The sequence below is a fragment of the Pseudomyrmex gracilis genome, unplaced genomic scaffold (genome assembly GCF_002006095.1).
Source record: "Pseudomyrmex gracilis isolate BER0280 unplaced genomic scaffold, ASM200609v1 scaffold_343, whole genome shotgun sequence".
Classification (NCBI taxonomy): Eukaryota; Metazoa; Arthropoda; class Insecta; order Hymenoptera; family Formicidae; genus Pseudomyrmex; species Pseudomyrmex gracilis.
In genome coordinates, this window is record NW_018020927.1 from 61,092 (window position 1) to 87,157 (window position 26,066).

General features: G+C 46.0%; 1 long non-coding RNA gene across 1 annotated transcript; it reads left to right on the plus strand.

Annotated features, from left to right (window-relative positions):
• The first annotated feature begins 13,131 nt into the window (after window positions 1–13,131).
• LOC109860194 lies at window positions 13,132–14,282 on the plus strand. Its single transcript, XR_002250795.1, has 3 exons — window positions 13,132–13,234; window positions 13,731–13,844; window positions 13,954–14,282. It is a non-coding gene; the product is annotated as an uncharacterized LOC109860194 (long non-coding RNA).
• The last annotated feature ends 11,784 nt before the right edge of the window (window positions 14,283–26,066 follow it).

The window sequence follows — 26,066 nt, forward strand, 5'->3', positions numbered from 1 at the left end:
GGTAGTCTTCCTCTTCTCGGGCTCAACCGCGTCGTGTTACCTCCCTCGTCCCACCCTTGTCTCCCGCCACGCTTATCGACCCCGAAAGTTTCTGTAACTTTACGAAATAATCTCGTCGTGAATGTCCTCGAACAGAGAGAGAGAACCAGCTTTGAGTTGGCTGAAAAACTCTCGGAATCTGTTTCTCACTCGATTTTCATACTGACGCGGTACTTCAATGATTCATACGTCGGTTCGAGTCCCACTCCTTTGTTTTTTTTTCCTTGGAAACATGGACACACAATCTTCTCCTCGAAATCAATAATATATTATTTGCACATCAAGTTCTTCTTCAGACTCTCCTGCAGACTTTCCCACAAAAAGTTTGCTTACTTATTTATTTTTTATCAATGCGAGAGGGACGGCAACGAGCGAAATTAACTTCACAGACAATCATCGCGAAGAAGAGTGAAAACTTGCGTGCGCGGAAAAAAAAAAAACAACGTCACTTTCGCCATGAAATATTGAGCCGTCCGATAACAGTTGATTCCGTCGTAATGGAGCAATGTAAATACATGAGGCAGGGGCAAACGAACTGACCGATTGAGAAGCGAGGAACCCCGACGCGGCGGAGAGGAGCTTTCCAAGCGGAACGATGCACGAGCGAGCACGTGCAAAACGCGTTTCCTCGCACGCACCAAGAGTAGAGCTATACATACATATATACATATACATATATATGTACACGTGCACACGTGTCGCGTGCTATGGCTGCGCGCTACGCGTGTATATATATGCGTTCACGGCCATCGATCGGCCGTCCGCACCTGTCAACGTGTCATTATACGTCCGGTACTTCTGTTTTGTACGCCGTGACACTCGTGAAAATGACGGTCTCGGCTGACGTGCGGGGATGTATTACACGACCTATTCACGCGACGCTAATAATGACCGGGATAATAGAGAACGGAGCCATTTCGCCGTGGGCCGGATTCAATCTGTTGTTGCGCCATTTAAGGCCCGCCATTGTGCCCCACCATGTTCACTGCCATGACAGAGAATGGCGAGGCAACGAGAAGGATCCGAAATTTGTACGCGACGTTTCTCGTCGAACGCGGTCTCGTCCTGTCCAAATTAAATTAACTCTTACTCTTTAGAGTTAATTTGCATAGGGTTAACATTCAAAATATTGAATATATCAAATTAATATACTTAATTTGTAAACAAAAGGAGAGTAGTATTTACAACCATTTTTATATAATATATATATATATATATATATATGTAAAAATAATTGTATAATACGAGACGCTTTTACGTTAAGAAAATTAAACGCGTCTTGGAACGCGTCAAAAAATTCACGAGATATATTCGCGTACATCCACTGCAGCGTCGATATATTTTCCAAGTCGAAGAGTAATACCGATCGTCTTTTCGCGCGAGCTATCGAAAATAATACGGCGAGTATCCAGCGGCGATGCGCCGGTCGAACGAGTCAATCGGATGAATCCAGCGGCGCGGCTCGCGCGCCAGGCGGGGGGATACGAAATTAATAGTGTCTATGCGCGGGAACAAGACGAGAGCGAGGGCATTATCGTCCCTCGTTTGGGCATTGGGAGCGTGTAAAGGCATGATGCAAAGCCGAAGCCGGCCGCGGTCCAGCTCAAAGCGACGATCCACCATTGCCGGACACGCCAGGGGCGCAACAGCTTGATACATCGTTACACGCTGTTCCTTCCATGTGCCCTTCTGCACCTCTCTCCCTCTGCTCCTCTTCCTTCCCTCATCTCTGTCTACCTGAAGCACCATTGTGCCTCCGCACATCCCGCTGTCTCGTTCCCGCGTTCCCCTTGTATATCGGTGCGCTGTTGTTCCCCTCGACATCCCCCTCGCTCGAACTAAACCCAAAGCCGACGCCGACGCGCAGCGCGCTCTAATACGATCTCACGATCGACGGCACCGTGCGAGCCGTAAAGCTCGGTTTACACCGAGGAAAGGCCCAGGGCCGCCTACGCGACCGAGCCGAGGTCTTTAAATCGTGGGCGCCGCGTCGTGCCGGTGCATCGGTAAAAGCAAGCGCGTGTAAAAGCGTGTTTCTCTGCACTTTGCGCCCGAGATCCAGTTGAGAATCTCGTAATGCGTCTCGCAAAAAAAACATGCGTTTTTCTTTCACAAGTTTCCATTTCTGTCATTTTTCGCGAAACTGTCCTCATTCGCGCTTACATCTATGTATGTACGAGCGTAGAAGAAACTTTTTTCCCGATAACTCAAGAGAGCAAGCAACGCGCGGCGCACACGTAAAACCGGTTAACGAGAGGAACGCGCGTTACTACGATACGCGGTAGTCGCGAGAAATTACGAGAGAAAGAAAGACGAAAGAAAAACACGCGAGCACAACACGCGGTGACACGCGTATCCGGAAAATATACGAGACAAGGAACGACTGCCGACGTGAAGTTAAAGGCGATCGCACACGGAATCGCGTTCGCGCGGTTTTATGCGAGAAAATAAAAGAATCCTTGTGAATGAAACGCTTTTCACGCTGTCGATAAATTGTGTATTTTATGTGTATGTATGTGTGTGTGTGTGTGTGCATTCCGAAATACACGTGTGTGATTTATATCGGTGTGAATATCAATGGTCCGAAACCGTGGTTTAAAGAGAGTAAGCCGTGGACAAGATATTACAAATCCCGGTATAGAGATGTAGCTGATAGGATACATCGCCGAGGCGCTCGGTGGGTCAAGACGGAGCACGCGCGCGGAGTTATGTGAACACGACTTAAAAGCGCCCAGGGTCGCAGGGACATCGAAGACGTGCCGCTGTTCGCTGCTTTATGGAGGCATCAATTACTTTAATATTCGCGGCCGTAACGCTCTCCGCGGTGTGCAAAAGCCGGTGCACACGCGCCGAGCGCAGTCAGCGCGCGCTATTGCAGGTCGCGGTAGGTGTCAGCGATCGTAAAGTCAGCGCGCGACCAGACGCGCCTTCAAGCATCCTCGCTCGCGGTACGCCTTCGTATAGCGTTAATATCGATGTAGGAACGTGCGATCGCGGGGAATACCAGTCGAATTACACATGATATTTATCGTGAAAGAGAGAAAGAGAACGTTTAATAGCGTCGTAAAAAATGTTTCGCGTTTGAATGTAATCGCCATCGTAAGTGTGTGCGTTTCTCCCCGTCTTTGCAAAAATAAGTGTGTTCGGATTTATTTATTTAGACGTTCTCGTGTACCGTGAATATGTTGTTGCAACGTAGATACTCAATGGCGAAGACGCGTTATCAAAGTGCGCACACATGCGCATCGCAAAAAAAATCAAAGATATCTAATTCCATGCTCTAACAGCGACGATTATCGCGGGTAAACCGATTATCGAAGTTCACAGCGATTATGGTCTGCAATGGCGAACGCGCTCGACTTTGGCCCACAGCGCGGAACGATGATGAATGGGTGTCGTTGAATAACGGAAGAGAAAAGAGAGATCGCGGAATTACGAGAGCCGAGGAAATAGCGCTCTAATGCAAATTGCGATTCGTGGCGGCGGCGGAGGCGGCGGCGGCAGCGACGGCAGTGTTTAATCGATCGATCCGAGCGTGTATTCTGAGGTCGAGACTGGACGCTCATTGAAGCCGACGTCGAGTGGTGTCGTCGGGGTCGGTCAATAAGAAGCATATCTATCTCCTCCGAGCAGCGTCAATTACTTTAATGGCAGCGATCATAATGCCAACGATAGGCCGAGCGCTCGCTGGCCAGTGTCAGCGCTCGTAAAACATAACAGCGGCCAATAAACGACCGTTCCTGTAGCGACGATTTAATCGCGGGGTCACAATTGCGATGCAACCGATTGCCCAAATTTGTAACAGAAATCTTTCTGTTACGAAATTTATTTTTTCCAACAAAAAATTAATCAAATATTAATAACAAAGTAACTTTTGTAGTTCTGATATCTCGTATGTGTGGAAACGCGCAGGCGCGATATCAATGTGCGAAATTAATTGCGGGGAAAAAATTGTTCATACTTGTATAGTCCTCGCGATCGGCGCTTGTGACATTTATGCGAGGTCTCATCGCAATCGACCGACGGTATTGCGGCGTAAGAAAACGGGTGTATTACGTAATCGGGAAAAGATTTCTGCCGCTAAACGATAAAGAATTCGCGCGCGGGTCGTTTTCTGTTGGTTTACGTCGACAGGTTTAGTTGAAAATACGCGGTATCCCTCGGTCGGTCGCGGCACGCGAGCAGAACTTAATTAAGCCGCGGCTTTTAGGTCGCGCGAGAGCGAGAGATTATAGGAGCGCGATTACGAATGAGAAACGCGATATCGCGTTACGGTCGACCGGTTAAAAATTATCGGTGTTCTGCTACGTAAGTTCTTTTTTTTCTTTCTTTATACAAAAAAAGAAACTTTCGAAGAAGTATCTCGTCGACACAATACTGCACGAATATTTCGTGCGAAGTCGCTACAACTAGTTTTACCGACAATGTTTAATGAGGAATATAGAAACAAAACTGCGTTACGTTAGAGCAGAGGATACACTTTACGAATCTATACCTTTCGGCGCAACAATAACTACTATTGTAATCCCGATACATATTTTTTATATAAAAAATAGAATGTGTCAGCCGCCGACACAACCGCACGACAAGGCGCGTGCTCGCCGAAACAAAACCGCAGACCCGCAGCCGCACTATAATTATTTGTTCTTCGTTATGCCCTCTTTCCGACATGATATGACAAATTTCCTCTCTTCGATCGTTCGGTTTTTATTAGCACCGATCGAGAAAAAAAACACGCGTGTTGATTATCTCTTTGAAATAAGATGCAATATTAACACATTAAGTACACAAAAAGTTTCTAATGGATTTTTAAATGAAGAGACAGGAAAGATGGCGGAAATGTATATAACACGATCGTAAATCGAAGTTACGCATTAATGCGTAATATATTTTATGTCGGAATTGCTTTGATGCGTTGCGCTAAAAAAAAAAAAAAAAAAAAAGAAGAAAGAACACGCTACGGAAAAATAAAGAGAAAAAAAAAGCCGACGATTGAAAGCCAACCAGTAGGAGATGAAACGAAATGCCGGTTGATCGTCAAGAGCAACGCGAGAAGTTAAATGCTCGCTATTAATTATTCATGCGCCGCAAAGTGACACGTATACGGACACACGCGTGATTGCACATCAAGCAATTGGCGACGTACGGGCTCGTTTATACGTCTGTGTCATTGAGGTGCCGCGTGTTTTGCGACGATACTAATAACCACGAGTGCACTTTTTATTGCACGTCCACCATCATTATACGCGAGCGCGAAGTATATAGGAGCCGTGCGCACGCAGGGATAAACACGCACACGTATATCCGTTACAAAGTGCATGTGAGCATCGTAACGTGCACTCTTATATACATATGTATATACATATACTATGTATATATATATATATCGAAAGTCTCCGCGCGCTTCTCAGGCGGTACTTAAACGACTTTATGATCCAGAAAACTCGAAGCGCAATATGTATTCCGAGAAGATTCCCCGGATCGTCGTTACGGAAAGCGGGGGCCCCGCGTAATACGCGTTCGAGACCTCGGGTAAGAGAGGAGGGAACCGGTGGCGAACAACAAGCGCTCTTGTCTAGCGTGTTTGTTGACGATGAAAAGCGTGGCGCGATTCCGACGACGGCTCGTTTCCTCGACGATATGAGACGAATCGGCGCACGAGGGCCCGGGTCCCCGCTTCAGCGCAGCGCCATGTGTTGCGCTCAATTGGACGCCCTTCAGGTAGAAAAACGCATCGGTGTGTCCGGCTCGTACGCATCTGGCGAGCGGAACTGCTCCGGGCCGTCGCGCCGGGCCTCAAGGCCCTTCTAACATAGAGAGGCGTGCGTATTTCTTTTCCACTTCTCATTGGATCCGCGTTCTGTGCTCGGTCTCTCTCTTTTTTTTTCTTCGTCATTTATTATCCGCAACGCGGTCGCGGGGGCGACAATATTCGCAAATTGATACGGTTTCACGTCTTTAACGATGTAGGTACATATAAACATCTCGACTTATATGCTTAACGATCGATGAACGACAAACGTAAAAACCCAATCGCATAAACTGTAGCGCGCGATTTGCATACGTGCCACGCGACGCGCCAAGGATGAGTTCGCTTACGCAAGTGCGAGTATTTTTTGCAGCAATATTTTTACATTCATATTTATATACTCGGAACATTTTACGCGTACACAAATGTGTATGCGTGTTATGCGTGCGTATGCGTATTTCATATTCTTATCTTTTTATATATTTTTTATATATCTTTCTGTGCAAAAAGTATGATATACAGCAGGATTGTGATAATTATGATTATTAACCATTATTGGCATAAACAACAATTATACGTGCATATATTTGTCGTTATAACTATGTTATCATATATGAAACTATTATGACATGAATCAAGATTTTATCAGAACATAGTAAATAGCATAAATAATCATGAAAAAAATCACCAAGTTCCTTTTTGATACCAATTACGATGACATTTTGCTGTCATAATTGGCACGTGCAATATAAAATATATAGAGATCGAAATTAATTAAAATCACTAATATTGTGTAACTTTTTTGGCATATAAATAATCTTAGTGATAAAAAAAAGTCAGACATCTTATTTAAATCTATCTTATTTGTCTAAAATGTCTTCCATAATCACTTAAATAAAAAATATACGATAAAAGGTTTAGAAAAAGCAGTAAAAGTAAACAAAAGAGAATGTTCAATCCAACAGGCTGAAAAAATATTCTGTGCCATCTAACATCAGTAGTTGTGATGCTGAAAACTTAGTTTAATCCACAATTAGTCTGCGGTACTAGATGTATATCGCGTTTGTTGTAACTTTTTTATTTACATACAAGCGTCAAGTATGTTTCTACTATCTCTACGAGATATAACTAACACATTCAAAAACTCAAAATTACATTTTGAGAACGAACTAGCGCGCAGGATCTAATTAATCCTGTGAATCACAAAATGCAACATGTTTCATTTAAGTAAAATTAAAAATGTTGAAATTATAATTATCTACTCAAAATCATTAAAGAATATCTTTTATACGAGTAAATATATCTTTTAAAAATGTTATGAATGTGCATTTTGCAACAGTTTGAACAAAAGTGTGAATTTTTACTCTTATAGTAATCCGGAACTAGTGTAGCACTCGATAAGTGCAGCTGATTAAAATAAATTACAGCTGATTTGCAGATCAGATAATAGGAAGTGATTTGTTAAAAAAAAATGATACAATCAAAACTACTTATTAAACTCGTTTTCCTTGTATATATGAATGTGATTCTAGAAACGACTTGGGAGATTTTATTTCACATATGTGTTATGTTCTTAGAAAACGCGACGTATAAGAAAAACGTCCCACGCTATCGCGACACCGATATCTTCCGCGAACTTACACACAGGTGTGCGAGTGCTTTTCTTCGTCGTCGCGAAATTTATAGACTGATTCGCGCCTTCGGGTTTGGCGCGATTTCGTACGCGATGTGCACGCTTGCGTATGAAAACGGAGCCGAAGGGATCGGCGTCGATTCAATGCCCTTATTCGTTACGGGCATACGTTACGGGAGAACGTTATCTCGATACAGGTGCGTAGCGGCGGAAGATGAACGCGGTCGTTACACGAGACGTAACAGTATGTAGATGAGAAAGCGAGCCGTAGCGGGTTGCGAAGTACTTTCGGCACGGATGCGGTAAACACACGACGATAGTTCAAGCGCTCGGTCGCGTTTGTAATCGGTGGTCCTGTTTCGGAGGCAATCGCGCCGATTATGGAGCGCCGCGTATATAAATGCACATTCAGAAACGGAACAAAGAAGTTCACGAGAAAAATATCTGTACCGTCAATCAAATCAAAAAAACAATCAAGAATTAACTGTATATAAACAAACAGTTGATCAATATAATCGGTTAGAAGAAAAAGAGACTCTCACAAATCTTATTTGAATAAACGTGGTTTTTGAAATTAATTTCTACATATACATATAAATGCTGCGCTTACTACAATCGACCTATACCTGCATGGTAATGTACATCGGAATGGTAAATTAAGACCATCGAGCACACAAGCACTTTCCATAGAATAGTTCACCGCGTGATACCCAAAGCTAATGCATTTCTCATACTTCCCGCGAGCGCGAACAGGCGATATATCTCTCGCGAAATGAGTCACGCCTAACTGATCGACGTCGATCCGTATAAGATAAGACCGCGCTCGTGTGAAACTTTTGAACGCGCGTTATAGTTCTTCTTTCCACACAAATACCAATTGCGAGTCGCTTACAACAAGCCCGAACAGAATGCAAATTCCCGTGTTGAGGATCGGGTCGTTATACGCTCGAAACCTGCTCCCGTTGAGCCACCAGTTGAATTGTGTTCTAACGTCATAAATTTCGGAAACGCGACGAAAGTGCTATAAAGCGAAAGAACCAGACGAGAGGAAGCGTCGTGAGAGGCGCTAAATCCCGAACCCTCGTTGAAAACTAACGAAATCGGCAAGTTCGACGAGCTAATCGTCGCCCCGTAAATTAATGCGGCCGCTTAACTGAAATTTCGAACGATATTTATCCCTCCGGTTTGCTCGCTCGCTCGCTCTCCGACCGGCGATAAATTATAAGAAGCGTTGGATTACGTCATAATGGACGCCGAGCACGCGCATCTGTTTTACGAGCACGGCGTTACGGTAATCGTCGAGAGAAACCGCCATCGCCGCCCGCGTTTTCGCCGCTCACAAATCGACCGAAGCTCTCTCTCAATGAAAGCCTCTATCACCTCCACGAGAGTATATACATACATATATATATATATATATATATAGGGAAAGAGGGAGAGTCGTGAGACGAACGAGAGGGTGCAATGCGGCGTTCTCTCCCGAGGGGCAGAACCACATCCGCGGCGCGTGTAATCACTGTAATTTCGGCCGAGGCGCAATTTTTGGCCGGGTAATCGCGACGTCTCGTCCGATTTCATTAACCCTTCATTCCGACCCGGCAATTTCAATTGAAGTCTCGTACAATGTCTTCAACGGAAGCAAAAAATCGTGGGAAATACAAAAGCTAGCTGCTATGTAAAACATCAGATTTGATTTTTCCCAATCACTGGACGGTGTGTAATAACTGCGAAAAAGCATTGCGCGTCGAGACGAATTTCCTTTGTGTGTTGTATTTATTCTCGAACTAAATAACGCGTGCGAGATCTCTTCATTTGTTTTACACACATATAGAAACGTATACGAAAAAAAAAGAAAACAACAGAACATATATCTTTGTTCAAAATAAACGTGTCTATATGTTCGATCTGTATGCAAATAGAATATGATGTAACGCGGCAAAGTGGCTGTCACAGGGTTGAGAAGGGTTAATGCCGGCGCACACCCCCATAGTGCTCTTTGCAAACGATAACACGGCGTGACGAGCTAATTGTGTCAGATCCTTAACGCTACATAGCACTTTCTTATTATACCTTTGACGCGCGTTTTTTCTGCTCTCTCTCTCGTGAACGCGTAATTTTTCCGTCTCCCCCCTCCCCCAATTTCGGCGATCCAATATTTACTCAAAAAACAACGTGGCAATTATACATCTCTGTACACACTTTACTGTGTAACTATCTTTTATTTTTTTGACGAATATAAATTTTATATATCTCGGAGTGATCACAACAATCGAGAGCGTGAAAGATTAGAAAATTGTGAGAAAATTTACGATAGAGCGTATTACAAAGCGTTGCTCGAAATGAAATACAGAAAAGCATTGACATACCGGTTACGTTTGGAAATTTTATTTTAATTATTCCTCTTGGCGATAATTCGCATACGCCAAAGGATAAGAAAAAAAAAAACGAAATTTCTATCGCCGCCTACGTCGACATCGTCGAGATCACCGATGCTATCTCCGTTCTCCGATTACCGATCTTATCCGAGTTCTCAATAAGATCACGGCGCGATCACGGCGATAGTCTCGCTTTCGTCACAGAGGCATTGTTCCCTCAATAAGTGCCACACCGTTCCGAATAACCGCGTAATTCAATGCGAAATATAATAACTAACGCATCAAGTAAGATTTTTTTTGTTTTTTCAAAGGAATGTACGTACAGTTTGGTGTCAACGAACATTTATACAGAATTATCTTGAAGGTTTTCGTTTTGAAAACAGCTGTCTTTTTGTTAAGGTAAATAAAAAAATACCGATTGCCAAAAAACAATACAAAACAAAAATAATATTGCAAAGCAAATTCAAAGTTTTGGCAAAAACAAACGAAAACACTTACTGAAAGATAAGAGAAACCCGTAACGCCGTTTGATTAGAAAATAACAGAGGAAAACAGAAACAAACTCACAGGCATCGGTGGATGCAGCCCGCGGAACGCAGCGTTGCTCCACTTGCGCTGTCTGGCCGGATGATAGTGGCTACTCCTGTTGTAGACGCTGTTGTTCTGGTGATTGCTGTAGGGTGAGCGCACGGAGGAGCGGAAGTTTGGATACGGCACGTTGGCGGCGTGCTGAAAGTCGCTGGCGTCGAAGCGATGGTGATGCTCGTGCAGGAAGCCGGCGTCGTTGGGAATCGGCGGCATCCTGCCGTAGATGGCCGCGTGTCTGTCGACGTGCGACGTCGTCTGCTCGTGACTGTCGCTGATCTTGTTGATCGGTCCGTCCGGTGACGGACGCCCGCCCGGAAAGGACGTCGGCATCATGGCCGGATGATGATGATGATGTCCGTAAAAGGGAGAAAAACCGAAGGAGTTAGGCAGTCCCAAGGGACGATATCCTTGATGCGGCGGCGGCGGCGGCGGCGGCGGTGGCGGCGGTGGTTGACACTGTTGTGGAGTGTCCGGAACATATCCCGGTTTTTTGTCGCTGTAGTGATAACTGTCGCTGTTGCTGAGCTGCCGTTGATAGTCCTCCCGCGGTTCGCCTTTGACCTCGACGCCGGCCTCCGTGGGCTCGGGCATCTCGACCTTAACTCTCACCCCGTCGTTTCTGTCCGCGACGACGGGCTCGCTCTTGATCGCGAAGCTGGCCGGCGATCTCGCCGGAGGACTCGTCACACCGAAGTCCTCGTCGCAGCCGCCCACGCTCGCCTGCTGCATTCTCGGGTCGATTCACGCGTCGACGCCGCGACGGCGTTCCTCGGACAACCACGACGGCGTCATCGTCTTGCGAGTTGGAACGAGCGCCAAGTTGTTGCGGTGCGGTAAGATGTTGATCGATTGTGGCAAACCGATCGTTGTTGTCGTCGATGGTCGATTAACTGTGAAATTGCGTGAAAGAGGTGCGGTAACGGACACTAGGGCGCACGATGGATCACAGTGAAATCTGATGCGCATTATTATTTAAATGCAAAAGTTATTATTTACATCTCTCAAAAATAATTCGACCTGTGAATTTGATCCTGGTGAATTAGAAGAGGATGAAAGGAAATTGTAACACTGCGATCCTGGATCGCATCGCATAGTTTGGGGATGTCAGAATTCTGTCAGTGTCACGCCATGAGGGGTGTGCAGAGTACAGCGAGCGCATAGCTGACATAGAGTCCCGGAGCATTCGTGATCGCGTCTTAGTCCTACATCGTGAAATTCTCCACGATTCTCTACGCTACGGAGCGAGGCGACGAACGCGCGCGCACACACACACACATACACACACACGTGCGAGTTTGTCTCGGGCGTCGTCCTCTCCAGTGGGTCGCACTGGATTTCGGTTGTGTGGAGGGGGGAATACGAGGAGAGGGCAAGGGCGGCGTGACAGTTTCCGTGTCACGTGTCCACCGACCTTAAGCCCCGCCTACGACTCCGATTTTCCCTCGAGCCGGATCGTTACCTGGCTATGCTAAACCAGCGGCGAATATCTTTCGACTCTCCCCTGTCATTCGTCGAATCAGGAACGATCTTGCGGGAAGAATTCTCTATCTTTTTTACGGAACGCCGGATCGAGAGAGGAGCAAAAAAAGAAATGTCACAGACACGCTCCGATTTCTCTCACGCGATCTCCCGCGATGTACTCCTCTCCCCCGTTGCTCTCACCACCCTCGCTCGTCCGCCACCTCCTCCTCTTCTTTCTCCACCTCCTCCTCCTCCAGTCCCTCCGCCTCCCTCTCCTCTTCTGCGACAAACCGCCGAGCGTGAAGCACCACGCGAACACCGGACGCGCGATTGGCGCGTTTTCTTGCCGTTATCGCCGTCGTTGCAGCCGCGAGAACTCTTTTCACGGTACACTGCCTCGAGAACGCATCGCGAAATCTTTCGCGCGGAGGAATATCACGTTGAATATCGGACAGTTTCGCGCCTTTGTGCGACCTTACCGATAAAACGCGCGTGTGGGTGGGTACATACGTGTGACGCGTGTAACGTTGTATGTATGATGTTCAAAGCTCACACAAAGACACTCACCACTGTTGTCGTTGTCGTCGCTTGTTGTGTCGTGTCGTCTTCGCGAATAATCGCGCGTTATTATCACGAGGTGATGAGAGAGGCTGTCGGCCGGCGCGAAACACAGCAGGACCCGATACGCAAAGGAAGACCGGCCGCCTCGGTCGAGCTGATCGCGTACGTACGAGTTTCGTTCCACGCAGCGTGAAACTCTTGCGCGGAGGTGCGCGGCGCGCGGCGGTTACCACCAGTCAGCGGAAACCCACGAAACCGCCCGAGTGGAGCCGAGCTCCGATATATCTCTCTACCAACCTACGAACTAACCTCCGGCCGCCTCCCGCCTTCCGCGAGCGTACGTATACACCGCCACCCCGTCACCGACAGCAGACCCACCAAGTGGGTTCACCTTTTGTGGGTCCCTCGCGCTTTCGCCGATCCCGTCGGGAGCGTCGCTCGCTCTTGGAATCATATTTTCGTTCATCACCAAATCCGTCCGATCCGGAGCACGTACGACCGCGACTATAAACATGCACTAGATTAAGAAATCGCCCCACACACTCGGACCGCGTTTCCAAAATTTTTGCTCGTCACGATTTGATTGACCAATCAGGAGAGATTTCTGATTGGCCAATCAACTCTACCGTCGAGTTTTGGAACGCAGCTTGGAAATGTCAACGAGTCGCGTGGATCGTTTTTGACAGTTCATGTCGGAGTCGTAAATATAAAACATGCAACTTCACGCGAATTTAAATCCGAGTCATTTAGTTTCCACTTTACAGTTTTGTTTGTATGTTAAATAATACATCTCTCGTCTGTGTCAAAATGACTGCATTAATTAATCAGGTACGAAATTTGCTCTAAAATGATATCACTGACGTGATTGTACGCGACTGCAAATTGACGGCGACAAAAAATACACCAGTGCGAAAAATAAAAGTTGCGAAAATATAAAAACAGAGCGGTTAGTAATCTCGCGTATATGTATTGTATATTCAATTAAACATCGTGGAAATCACATAAATTCGATAAAACCGAGACGGCTAGTTACACTAGGTTGAATATATGTATACAGAGTTCATCATCGAATTCAGGACGAATCGATGCAAAATTGCGATCTCGGTTATTCGCGAATCTCGAGTTACGAGGCATGTCTATGTATATAACGTTTTGTTACACAACGAAGTCATTAACCTGACTCGTTTGCTCACGCAACAATTCACATTTAATATCCGATGTGACAATTGGTTACGTCCGTTGCGTGTGTATGTGTGTGTGTGTGTGTGTGTGCGGCGGAAAATGTAAAATTTGTATTTTATATATTTTTTTTTCTGTGTTGCAGAGAGAGATTACAATTCTTTTTCGTGCGTTTCTACTACATGTCGGCCGTGCCAGTAGTTACGACGAGAACCATCGAGCGCGAGTCTGCCAGTACCGCCGCCACACGATATATCAGGTTACATATCCGTTGCGTCATGTAAATTGATACCTGTACACGCTCGAACACCGATCGGGCATTTATTTAAGCCATAAATTATCGTAATGTCGATTGGACATGCTCCTAGGTACGATTTTACTAACCAGACCGTTGATGTTGTGCACAAGCCCGCGCGAAGACAACAACAAAATATACGTTAGCAAACAAAGAAGTCGTCCTCGTTTGAAGACCGTTTGAACTTTATTAAACTTTATAACGTCGCAGAAGAGAAACAGTGATAGAATTTCTAAGGCTTGTTTTGCACATCAAAGGACTTTGTAAAGAAAATTTATGAACTAAACTCATCGATTCTTCGAGCTCGTATTTATCGTGTCGATGGAGTTCCTCCTTATGAGGAAAAGGACGTTCTTTTTTTTACAAGCACCTCCTCCCCGTGTTTTGTCTCGCATGGCAGGTAAAACGGACGGCGCGGCTGCTGATGCCGCAGGTACGTAGAGCGGCCGTTGCGAGAGCTTCGCCTTTCGAGGTAGCCTACGTGCACCCATCCGTACCGCGTTGCCGAGACAAAAGGAGCAGGAAGGACGGAACTGTGAGAGTTCTCTTCTCTTTCTTACTCTTTCTCTCTAGCACGCCATATACCGCCCTTTTCTCTCTTTCTCTCTCTCTCTCTCTTTCTCTCATTCTCTCATTCTCTCTCTCTCTCTCTCTCTCTCTCTCTCTCTTTTTCTCTCTCTTTCTCCCGCCGCGTCGATACTCAGCTTATACGACTCGCGGGGTGAATCGATGCGTGTGTGCATGCACTCTCTTCGCAGCGGGATGACTGGTGAGAGAATTCAATTTCCGTCGTCGTTATCGTGCCTCCATCTTCAGCTCAGGCAGCGTTCAGATCATCCTTGCTGACTCCTCGTTCTTCTCTCTCTTTCTCTCTCTCTCTCTCTCTCTCTCTTATTCTCGGCAGACGCATCTCGCTGCTGCCTGATGCCGGTCTGCTAGCGTAACGAGACAAAGCCGTCGTTGCATTCGCTTTGCCTTGCGCGCACTCGTCCCGCGACCTTTCCGCCGAATGGACTGTCAAGAGCGTGCGTGTTATCGAGGCAACGCTCGATAACGATCGACCTGATCGACTAGTCGCGGGCGCGTGTTTAATTATACCGAGCGAATCGAAATGGATTTCGCGTCCTTCTCGCTCTCTATTGTAATATCGACGATCACACAATTCCGTCTATTTGATCTAGACTCGTACATACTGAACGTAAAAAAAAAAAGATAATCGAGATGGTTTCTCTGCTACACTTTGCCCGCTGAAAAGTGACGGATAACGATTGCATTATTTCTATTTAAAAAAAAAAAGTAACAGCGACAGCAAAATTCAAACGACTAATGCGCTTGTGATGGTAGATTAAGTCGAGTCGTTTGATAAGAGACAATTTGTAAATATCGGGTGTAGATACAACGCGTGTTTCAACGTATATAGAATATATATTTGTTACATATCCGGGATATGTACGCTCGATGCAATTATTATCAAAGTTCATGATTTCGCGATCTCAACAGACATATCCGGATCTAAAAATCATCCGTGACATGCGTGATTCTATACTATCAGTTATACCGCAAGATAATGCGCGTCTCTCTACCAACAGCCCTATCGCGGACTATGCTGCTTCGGGCATAGCGGAGCGATTACATTTTACGACCGGGCGAATATAGTCCCCGTTACGCAATCGGGCTGCGCTTCCCAGCTGTCCAATCGACAGTAGGTGGAGACGGTCTGCTCCGCTCGAGCGGCATGAGAAGAAAAACAAGCGTGTAAGTTAAATTGCATACTCGTGTACATTATATTGATCGCCACTTCTCTTACGTTTTTCGTATCTTCGATATCCTAATCGTCTGAAATATCTGAAAATCAGACAACATTACATTTCACAAACATTATATTTCCGCTGTATATAATTTAAGCGTGTGAAATTGTAGTTTTTCTTTCTTATCTCGAAAAGACTTAATAAAAGGCTCACACAAAATGTAATGTCAATACGGAGTTTTTGTAAATATATAGATTACTCGGTGGAAGAACCGCGTGAGCGATGATTACAAATCGCGCGAGGAACGTTGGTCATTGGTTTCCCTTGGTCGGAGATTTAACATGCTGATGTAAGTTGAGAAGCGGAGGAGAACTGCACTAATGCAGTTAGGCGATTATACGGAATCGAGATGTTTCTCGGGCGTGGATTCTCTCTGTATTTCCGTCGCGTTTTCTCTCTCGGCATGAGGCGATAGAGCGCGTACACGCCCAACCCGAGGCAACCCGATCAATCCTTGGACAGACGCGCACCTAAGGACATCCTCGGGCGACCGCTTTCCGCCGTTCTCGGAGCAAGGAGCAGCGCCGCTGGAGCGGCGATCTCCTGCGCCGCGGCTTGATTCCTGGAGAACGACGAGGAGGGGCGTGTGTCACCAGGACTCTGGGGACAGATCGGGCCAATGGGAAGAGGTGGAAGGCGTGGATCGCGGCGGCCACGGAGGACAGTGCGCGCGGACGACACGGCAAAGTAGGGGACTCTCGAGGCGACACGAGAATGGTCCCACCGTCCTCCTCGCCGCGCGCCACCGCGTCCGTCCGTGTGGGATCTCACGGTCACAGAGTCGCCAGGCTCACCAGGTGGGGAAAGCGACGGAGGGGTCGTAGGAGAAGAGACTCGGCTGGTGGGGACGCCAATACACGCCCATTCGTCCGTAGTGGGGAAGGGAGAGACTGTACGGCGACCCCCCTTTCGTCCTGCTTCTCGTCGACCCTGCACGCGGCGCATGTGGCATCTGGTGGTACAGATACGACATCGCACGGCTCTGACGCGGAGATTGCCACCAACGTACACTAGCCACGCGCGGACAACTCGTAGGAAAACTGTTCTTATCGATATTTCGCCGAGCGCTATGTTGAATAGCGCGCATCGGAATAAAAGAGATAGAGACAAAGAGAAATATGAATTTCTTTTATCCATCGAAGAGAGAGAGAGAGAGAAAGAGAGTAAATTTCTTTTGTTGTAATTATGCGAGAAAAAAACTTTCTCTGAGATATTGACAAATATTCCTCAAAAACTAAAAACAGATCTATATTTATTATTCATCTAGACGTAAGTGAAACTCTTGTCGCTCAAAAAGCTTTAACGATTAAAACAAAATATTATCTTTAGCTTAACTTGTAGTATCTCTTTATTTCTCTCTCTCTTTCTCTCGTGAAGTGATCATTAAGAGAAGATTCCGAAACGTCCCTTATACGTCACGTAATGAAGAGTGGAGAACGCGTGTCACAAACGATTGACGCCTCTTAATTGTGGATTTTCTCTTATCTACTGTCACCCTTCTCCTTTCGGAAAACATTGAGCCCACGGATTAAGAGTCTCTATCGCCGACGACCCGCGTCGAACGTCTAATCTTTTTCTCCCCAGCAGCTATACCTACTCATTCTGAGAGCTTATTGCATCTATAGCGATGTGTGTACGTTCCAGTGGAGAATTCAACAAATACATCGCCGTAGATAAAGGTATTATATACGTAATAATTATTAAGCGTAAACACATCCAATCCATCAGGTTAAGGGGCTGTAACACGCGAGGAGACGCAACACGACCGGCCGCATCGTGTCCGTGCGTGTTGCCACCGTCAAGAGCATTCGTGCGATTGCGATTAATCTAACGAGAAGCGTATATCCGTTTCCGATGTAGACGCGAATAGAGCTAGCCGAGGCAATTGGGGATCAAGCCGCGCGCGCGAAACACACGAGAGACTCTCGTGTCGTGGCGACGACGGCGCTCGACTCGAACGGAAATCCACTTGAGCGAGAGAGCGACGTATATATATATATATACACACATATATATATATATATATATATAATATATATGTACATATCCGTCGGTCCAGCCTTATATAGCCCGGCGCCGATATAACCGGGTTTTCTTTCGACACTTGACATTAAAAGTCACGGTATTCCGTGCAGCCACGTCCCCCGTCACGTCAGGTTGACGGATCGGCGCGCGCACTCAGGAAATTAGGCAATTTCCGGGCCGCGCTCGCTCGTGTCTGCATTTAATAGCACCACCAGTTACTAGTTTGGCGGACTCGGAACGTCGCGGGGATACGACCAAGCAGTATCGTATTATATACGTGCGCGGGCGGGCCGCGCGGGTATAACCACTACTCTTCTTCCGCAGCAGACAAACGTCCCATGTCGGATCGATCGCGTTTCTCAAGTCCTCGTTCGCGTTGCCTTGTCCGCGTTGTTTATGAACGCTTCTCCTCGGTCAAACAATTCCCATAGAACAAGCATAGAACGAGCAACTGAAACACCGCACGGTGTCTCTGTCACTCAGACCCTTGAGAAAAAGCTACAGCCATATAACTAAACGTAATCCCACGGTATTTCGCGCCAACTAGATATAAGGTGAAAACGCGTCGAATCATCGAGCGCGATATAATACGGTGACGTGCGACACAATGTCTCGTGCGCCGAGTTGGGATGTATATCGTTAGGAGCGCATAATGGAGCTTCTCTCTGTCGGTGGTGCACGGTGGTTGGTGTTGATAGTCCGGTATGGTGAGAGCGAATCCCGGGGTCACCTCCAGGGTCACTAATGACATACGCAGACTCTCGCGTACCCTACGTGTGTGCACGCGCGCGCGGCCGAGGCAGGCGCACGCACGAGCTAGTACATGCACATACACACATACATATACGCGGAGCACGCTTCACGCGCACGAGCGCACGCGCGCGCGCGCGCATCCCACACGAAACGCGAACGCAAAAGCGAAACGCGAATTGGCCTCATCAAAGCGAGCAAACAATGCCGGATGCCGCCGATGGCTCAACAAACGTGTGGTTAGCCAAATCACCGTACGGCACGTAGCGCACACCGACGCGATGCCACATCGAGAAATGCCCGAACAATGCAGCGCGCATCGACGATGCATCGTATAGCGTGGCGGCGGCGGCGGCGGCGGCGGCGGCGGCCCTGAAATGCGCGACTATCGGCATGTGTGCAACGATACTTACCGAGCTCGGCACGGATGATGCGCCCTACGTGCGGCAATAGCCCTTGTTTGTTTTGTTGCGCGAGACGCGCGTCGGGAAAATAACACGGTGCTTTCTCCAGGTGCGAAGACGATGCTTAAGAAATAATTCCGAGGCGGGGGCGGGAATTGCGCTCGCACAACGGGAAGATTCACATACCGGCGTGAGGATTTTCCACGAGATGATCGAACGTGGCGTGAGAATGAGACATACGATCTGACGAAACACACTTGGCGTTAATTCGTTTTTGTTTTATGCGCATTTATTCGCGTTTTGTTTTTTTCTTTTTTTTTTTTTTTTTTTTTTGAAAATAATATGAACGTGCATGTTCTCTCTTTTGATTCTATGAAACGGACGCGAGTCAAATTCTATTTCGCAGACAGGAGGAAGTTGTTCTCCACGCCGTCGAAAGAGGTATCGAGGTACTGGCGAATACACATATGGAGCAGGTCAGAGGACTGGCTTGTAGGCAGAGGAACCGTCTAATAAAAATGTTAATTGCACGGCTCGTTAGAAGACCCCCCGCAATGTCTGCTAGAAGTTCAGCCGAGGTCGCCTTGCGGGGAGTCCGCGCGAGTATTTGCCTTTAAACCTTCATCCTTTTTCTCGTTTTTCTGTTTTTTCGTTTTTTCTCCCTTCTCTCCTCCACTTCGACCGATTATTTATTGTCCGATGGCTTGTGTGTACGCGTTTGCGCGGAATCTGGAGTATGTTGCTTTTGGGCTTTTTAGATCGAAAAACGCTAATCACACGTTTGCAATGAGATCAATTTTGACGGTGAAGTCTCGGGAACGGATCTCGAAATGAGACTCGCGTTGCCGTGTAATTTATTTTTCTTCTTTTCTTCTCCGATAAGATGCGAGTGTGATACTCTAATTTTGCTTAAAAAGAAATTGCATCAATTTTTCGAAAAAAGAGCGGCAAAATATTTGCAAAAATTTTACATGTGTGTTGTGTATTAATTATATCGAAATAAGAAAACCATAGATTTCAACAACATATAAGACTATGCTTTAATATTTGTTGTGCGCGTGTGTGCGCGGTTGTATAAAAAAAAACAAAAAAAAAAACAAAAATGAAATACCAAACCACGCTCGGCATTTTTCGTAAACGAATTGTTCTTTCGCGATCAATTCGCGCCAGGCAATTAAATACAAAACACATATTTGATATATAAATATCGCGGCGTGTACATTTCTCACGCTACAGTTTCCGCTGCGCCATATTAAAAACGAATATTTTTGCAATAAATTGCGCATTCTCCGGCCGGATGTATCTCAATTTTATCCGGCTTGATCTCCATTTCATCAATTTACATAGCCCTACCCTCCGATGTAATACAATGAAATCAGTTTGAGAGATAAATTTGATAGCTGCGGCGAAACTTTTACCTGCGCTTTACTAAACGTCAAAAAAAAAAAAAAAAAAAGAATTTTGCTTGATAATGTGTAAATCATTTAATCAATGAGAGCTCTCATTGTGCAACCAGCAAATTCACTTAATATGCAGAATATGGGCTTTAAGGGCTTGATATGATATTGCGATTGCTTAGTATGAAATCAAGATACTTCGAGTTTATCGATTATTACACACACACACACACGCGCACATACAATCCTTCCTCGCTAGGTTATTTATTTATTTACGCTTATTATATTTCTCACGAGAAAGTTAGTGCTATGTTTTTGTCAATTTTTCAAAAAAGTTTTCAACGTGTTTTTGCTCTCCGCTCCTTTTTCTTTGAGAGAAAACATCACTCGCGTTTTACACAAAAACACGAGGATTCCTACCCGGGGTGGTTATCCCCGCGTCGGGAAAGGACCTCGTCTCTTTTTTCGACGGCAAAGAGTCAACGCCAGTTGGTAAAAGCGATCGTCGCTTCGGGGCACAGCCGCGCGCGCACGGCTGGTCTTTCACGTGAATTAACGCGCGGGCGGAGACCACCGGGCTCTTTCACTGTGCTCTGCCAATGCAGTGGGCGCACTTTGTGTTTTTGGGCATTCAGACGTGTGTATATACACGTTGGAGGAGGCCAAACGCGGTTTGTCTGACTTAGACACGAGTAACACGCGCGAATAGGTCGAAGGTGCGCGCGTACCCCTTTCCCCTCTTTCTTCTCCCACGAAAACGCGCGCGGGAGAAGAGGAGAGAGAGAGAGAGAGAGAGAGAGAGAGAGAGAGAGAGGAAGAGTCCATTCAGACATTGAGGCAGTTGAACCCTCCGCCGAGCACGGCGCGGCCGGGAGAGAGCAAGCCCTTTCCTTCCCTTTATACGCGTACGTATATACGCTATATTCCCCGGGATTTGGGCACACAGAAAACTAAAAAGCTAATTTACTTTAAAAGTATCTCCGAGCGCATGAGCGCACGAGAGAAAGAGGAAGAGGGAGGAAAGAGGGAGATTCATCAAACGTGAGCTTTTGAAAAGCCAACCCCCCGGGCTAATGCAACCAGCGACAGATTGGCGGTGGCCGATTCTCCTCTACGTTCTTTTTGCTCTCTCTCTCTCTCTCTCTCTCTCTCTCTCTCTTTCTCTCTTTCCCTATTTATCTAGCGTGCATGCTTGTTTATTCGTTCCGTCGATCCGGTGCCGAATGGTCATTTCGCTGATAGCTCAAACGGATTGCGAAAATGTCCAAACATGACCATATAAAGACTTTCCGCACGTTGTGACGATTCGGTGAAGAGAGAGAGAGAGAGAGAAGGGAGAAGGGAGGGATAGACTGTGAAGAAGACAGGGGAAGAGCTTTCGGAGATTGCTCCCGACTAATTTCAGGTTTTAAATCAAAGTTCCAGTTCGCGAAAGGTCGATACGTTTCGGTGATTTGAATTCGTCTGCAAAGTCAAAGCCTCATTTATATCTGTGTATACAGTATTATCATGCGATACACGTACACAAGGATAAAAGCGCTTAGATTGTGTGAAGCTATAAAAAGAACATTTTAGAAAAGCAGAGACTCTTAAGAAAATTCATCGTCTCTTCGTGAGCAAACGCGAGGAAAGTAATCAAGATCGATTTAAAAATGTAATTAGCATTGGCGCGTTGCAAATTAATCGGGATGTCGTAAATTAATCGTTCCGGAAGTAACGAAAAACAACACTTTCTTTTATAATTTTATTTCCGCTGCGCTTCAGGTTCTCGCAAGTGCGGCCGAGTCGATTCCTTCTCGCGTGTAATTACGCTACTTTGCAATTCTAAAAGTCAGTTGCGCTTGCCCGACGATTCTTTCGTCACAGTTCCGTGGAAGAAACTCGGAGACGCGGTTTCCTCGCGGAATGTAGAGGGGGATAATTTTTTTTTTTTACTATTTTTATTTTTGCTCACTCGCCGGGCACACAGGAATCGCAGTTGTCTGCTGCAGGACGACACAACGCAAGTCGGTCTCAGGGCCGTCACGTAAGTCGCCGCATTAAACGCGCCATTATACTTGTAAATCCCGAACAATTAGCCGTAATCAAGTACAGGAAACCACCACAGGTGAGCGAGAGTGGGTACGCAATTATTTTTAAATAGGATTCCGCGCCGGACCGCGCGCATCTCTCGTCGTATAGAACTCGGGGGGGGAGAGGGGAAGAGGAATGGGACTACGACGGAGTCGTGATTATTAATCCGAGCTCGCGAGCGAGATCGTTAGGCAGATTGTGCAACAAGTGCATAAGTGCAGTGCCGCGCGCGCACCGGAAGTCGTGCGCGTCGCACTTCCAAGCACCTGCCCCCCGGCTTTGACATCGTGATTGTCGATGGTCTTCGTTCCGTTTTGCGAGTTAACGAGCCCCGAGCTTATTCGCCGAATAATTCATGCGCACGGCTTCTGAGGCGTCGAGTAATTGCATCCAACGGAAATGCGTTCGCGCGTGCGCGCAATCGGAAAATTTAATAACGTTAATTATATAATATTGCCCGGCCGCGATCGAGTGTTTCGACATGAGTTACTTGTGTAACCGATCAATCGCAATAAGGGGTTTCCGAAATTTCAAAAAAGTATAATTTGCACAGTTTCTTTTGACCGTTACATCCACACCAGCTATTAACTTTATCACAAGGAAATCGGGAGCTAATTAGTAGTTGTTATTTTTACATGATTTCATAATGAACACCTACTTTCTTGTTAATACACACATATGTGGAAGCACGCGAACTTTACTCTTACAATCTGCACTCACTCCAACGTCTGCGTTTATTCTGTGACTTGATTTAACCCTCGGGGAACACACCTATTTTTTCAATCAAGAAGAACAATCTGGGTCAATTTGACCCTGTCCACTTTTTGAGATGCTACCATTTAAAATGCACTTATCCGATTGGCTTGAAAAAATTTTCGGATATATTTTGAACAGTTTGGAATNTGTCCACTTTTTGAGATGCTACCATTTAAAATGCACTTATCCGATTGGCTTGAAAAAATTTTCGGATATATTTTGAACAGTTTGGAATATGCCTATATAGTTTTAAAGTGTCGTTAACATTATTAACATTGTAAAAAATATGTTACAAAAAAGCAAAGTTGAAGCAAAATATTTCGATAAAAGTCGACGAACAGGGTCAAATTGACCCAGTGTGTTCTCCGAGGGTTAACTGACTTCGCTTTGTTTTATTTTATTATTATTTTTTTATATTTTATTTTGACAATAGACTGAGTTCGGCAATATATAAACTTTTCGTACGTCGTGCGACTGACAAACAGCCCATGTCGCTTTGTCTCGATTGATCTCGCGCAAGTTCGCACCGGAAAGAGGACGAAGTCTTCCGGGAAGACAAGAGAGGGCGAGAAAAGCCGCTTCGGCGGTCAATTCCACTAACGGCTTAGCGCAAAGTCGCTAAAAAAAGTGTCGGAAAACAGAGCAAGTCGCCGGGACAAAAACCCGCCGACGGAACTCTGTCACTTTCTTAGTTGGAGCCGAAGCGGCCAATGATCCGTCGAAGGCGACTTACAGAAGTTTTAATCGACACCCGCCGTCGCATCTCCCTTCTGCTCTCGGTCTTTATTCCGGATGGTCGAGCACGCACTCGGCTGTTCGCTTTTTGTCTCGGCGATCAATCTTAGCTCGCGCCAAGAGAGAGGGATTTGTTATTGGTAATAAAATTAGACGATGAATGGCTAGACTTCGACACATAACAAACGCCAAGCGCGTCTTGCGCACTTATATAGCTGATACGGCGACGTATATATATATATGTATATAAGTCTCTCGCAGCAGAGGCGTCTTTTCCTCTTTAATACAGACAAGCGCCATGGACCGGAATATCGATCGTGCGCGGAGCGTACCCTACCGAATTACCCCTACGACTGACGTCATAGCATGTATCCCCTTTAGTAGGTCAGTATGTCAATTTTCGAAACGTACGGTTAAAAATAAACCAAGAATTGTGTTGTCAACTTGCTTTTGCGAGTGATTTACATAATTGAACGTTTGCGCGTGTTTAATTTGTCTTTTTACGTGACTTGAGATTTTACGAAAGCGTAGTATTTGATACGATACGACAACCGAAGAACGATATAACATGAAAATGACCAAAAAATCGCTAGAAGTAAACTCGAGAAGTTCAGTTCTTCGATGTATCCTTCGTGAATATGGTTTCGTGCTCAAGGAGACTTAGCCGACGTTCGAATTAACGCTGAAGACACGATATCTGTCAGTTGCCAGAGAGAGAGAGAGAGAGAGCACGTTTGTACACTCTATTATTTTGAAACTTCTTCGCGGCGTTCTTCAAGCGCTTTCGTAATACTTTTAAACCATATTCGATTTATGCTCTAATCGACACGCTTCGAATAGACCTTGAATTCTTGACGATATATGAAACTGTAAGACTCTCGTCGATAAAAATCTTCCTCCTTAAAAAATTTTCACGATATTTCGTAAAACCTTTAAAATTAAAAAAAAATTCCGCGAAAGGATCTACTCTGTAAATTGACACATTTAGCGCGATGGATCGATTAATCGGATTATCGCGCGGCTTCATCGAGTGGATAAATCTAGCGGTTCGACCTGAAAGGATCTTGCGTGCGCTTAGGTGAATTGGATCGGCCGATTTCGCGGAATCGACTTCCTACGACGATGGACAGTGTTGTTTTGTGTCCTTGTGGCGTGTGCCCGAGGTATATTCGTGGGGCCAACTTTCTAGAGCTTCTCGGAACGACAAACCACACGTCCTCGTTTTTTGAGCGGTCGTTGATTGGATTCGATGACTCGCCGAGTAGATCTTAAAGAAACCGCAACCTTAAGTTCTTCGGTGAGAGATCAGAGATCAGTTCGAATATATAAAACGCACAAAACTCAACTACATTTGCTCTGTAAATGCTCTGTTATTTACTTTCACAATAACAAAATTAAAAACTGCAATAGAAATTTTCTTCGCATTACACGAGAAATATAAAGTTACAAGCCTGTGTAAAAAATTTTGCATCTTGATTTACGCGATGTTCGGCGTGTGTAGGATGGGGCAATAATTTGAGATAGTTTCTAGAGTCGACCGCGACATGTTGCCATTGTTACGGCGTATCGGGAAATAATTGCGGATCGATAGCGCGAAGAAAAGAGAGACTTCCTAACGCGCGAGCCACACACAGGCATTTCTTATCCCGGATATCGATTGCCCGCTTCCCGGCGGGAACCCTCCGGCGACGGTACTAAGAAGGGCTCCCACGGAGTCGTCGAGGGCGAGAAGAAGGGTGTTCTTCAGCACAGGGGCGGTGTGTATCGCCGGGCATTACTTTTATTCCGTGTCATTTGAGCCCACACTCGCCCTCTCGACGCGCGCTCACTTGCCTCTAGCCACGACCCACGCGGATGCAATAGATTTTCCTCAAAGTGGTTTCTCATGGCCTCTCTCTCTTCCTTCCCGTTTTTTTTCTTTCTCTCTCTCTCTCTTTCTCGGAAAACGCGCACGACGACGACGACGACGACGACGACGCGGTAAGTCGTACGTATCCGCCGTATCTTTTGTCTCGCCGTTACACGATCGTCTGCCTCCTCCTATCGCCGTAAATTTCGAAGGAGGCTTGTCGAATGAGTCGCGGTGAGATAAGAGCATTTTCGACAACATAATCGACCATGTTCAGACGAAAAAAGTCCGACAATTTATAGTGGAATAAAGAACCGGGAATTAAAATTGTTGCGGTGTGCGATATAATTTTGACGTTTCCAAACACACACAACAAAGAAGAATCAATG